This window comes from Octopus bimaculoides, chromosome 4, assembly GCF_001194135.2.
Source record: "Octopus bimaculoides isolate UCB-OBI-ISO-001 chromosome 4, ASM119413v2, whole genome shotgun sequence".
NCBI lineage: Eukaryota > Metazoa > Mollusca > Cephalopoda > Octopoda > Octopodidae > Octopus > Octopus bimaculoides.
In genome coordinates this window covers 89,062,798-89,064,730 of record NC_068984.1, presented here as the reverse complement: position 1 = coordinate 89,064,730, position 1,933 = coordinate 89,062,798, and the positions used below count along the sequence as shown (strand labels likewise).

The following is a 1,933-nucleotide window of genomic DNA, read 5'->3' as shown; positions in this document are numbered from 1 at the left end:
TATATAATATATATATATATATATATATGTGTGTGTGTGTGTTTTCGTGAGCATATAGAAAGTACGTGTAGACATGTAGCTGAGAGAAGAACAAAAAAAAATCTAAGAATAAATTAACTGCATGCGTATGTGCACGTAGTACGTATACAACTTTCTAATGTACATGTTTACATCCACAGGCACACACACTTACACGTGTGTGATGGAGAGGCACGTAAACAATTACTCGAATCCATGCGTGTAATTCGTACAAGTGTTTTAGACACACATACATTGTATGTTTGTATGTATCTAGAGAGAGAGAGAGAGAGAATTGTGTGTGCGCGCTTATGTTTATTATGTATACATATATCTAACAAACGAAAGAAAACAAACATGCAGTGAAGCTATCTAGAGTAGAGCGAAAAAGTCAGTAAGGTAAACAAGCAACCAGAATGGATTGGTGAGCTGGAATAAATGACAGTTGGTTGAGGATAGAAAGAAAAACAGACGAAATTGTGTTGTATGTGTCAGACAAAAAAAATTACACACATAATCAACATAATGTAATATATAATATTAATTATATATATATAGTGTATTTTTGTGCACGCGCACTTATACGTTTGTATGTTGTAAGCTTCAACATAGGCCAAACAAGAAAATGACCGTACTACCAAAATAGGGTGGGGTGAGAACAGCAAACAGAAAAGAGGTAGGTTCATTGTTTCCCCCCGATTCTTCCTTCCTTCCTTCCTTCTTTTATTTTCCTTCCCCTGAATACAGAGGGAGCATCGAACATGACAGGGTAAGACATAGAATCCGGAGCCAACGCTGTAAAATTAGCATAGGCAAGCCCTTACAAATCGGTATTATATATATATATATTATATCTATTGTAGTAGTAGTTTAGTCCCAGACAATCGAAGAGGGATACATAATCATAGCCATTCCAGCCATGACTATCCCATCCGCTTTTTTTACGCATAGTATATCTATAACTACATCAGCCAATATATTTTTATTACTATTTAGAGACAGTAGGGTTTCATCCGAGAGATTAGTCTACTATTTCTAGCAGACCGTGTGGTACACGAACACACACACACACATATATATATATATATATATAAGTATGTATGTGTGTATTTGAAGGGTAGGGAAGGGTAGTAGCACCCACCGACAGGAAACCCTTGAATATGCACAAGCGGTAAGGATATGTAGCGACGAGAAAGAAGGAGTGAGAGATAAAGCAAAATAAAGTGAGTGCACACTTACCGAGCGAAAAAAAACCAAACCGCTGAAGAGATTAGAAAACGTTTCAGGGTGACTATTTCCTTTCGACTTAGCTTAAAACACTCGAGAGGTAATGGAGTGCTACGCCTCTTGTGGCGACCTCTGTTGAATACTACAAAGCAAGGAGCAGGGGAAAGGGGGAAATAACTCAATCTTCCTGGGTCTCATCCATTTAGTTTTTTGTGGGAAATTTGTTATTGTAGTCGTACATTTGTTGTTACAAATGCACACATGCACATATATATGTATATATATATATACGTACACACATACGTAAATACATATATGTATATTGGTAAATATGTGTATATATGTGTGTGTATTTTATATGTGCATATGCGTGTATATGTATTTGTGAGTGTTTATACATGCGCGCGTGTGTGTGTGAGTGTGTTAATACATGCGCGTATGTGTGCATGTGTATATGTGTGTGACTGTGTGTCTGTGTGTGTGTCTATGCGTCTACATAAGACAACAGTAGAACTGTTTTCGCTTTTGAATTTTCAGTATTGCCTAATCATATCAAACATTAACGCACACGTACAGGCACAATTTACACATACTCGCACTCACGTGCGTGTGATTAAATATGAAGCACACACGCACGTGTGTATGTGTATGTAATATATATATATATATATATATATATATATATATA

At 36.3% G+C, this 1,933-nt stretch overlaps 1 protein-coding gene across 1 annotated transcript in view; it reads right to left on the bottom strand.

Annotated features, from left to right (window-relative positions):
• The window catches only part of LOC106883765 (twisted gastrulation protein homolog 1-A), a 91,303-nt gene extending 89,880 nt beyond the window's left edge, over positions 1-1,423 (bottom strand). The window contains exon 1 of the mRNA XM_052967226.1: positions 1,258-1,423. The gene's annotated coding sequence lies outside the window, so the exon portion shown is untranslated. The remainder of the gene's footprint in view (positions 1-1,257) is intronic.
• Between the last annotated feature and the right edge of the window lie 510 nt (positions 1,424-1,933).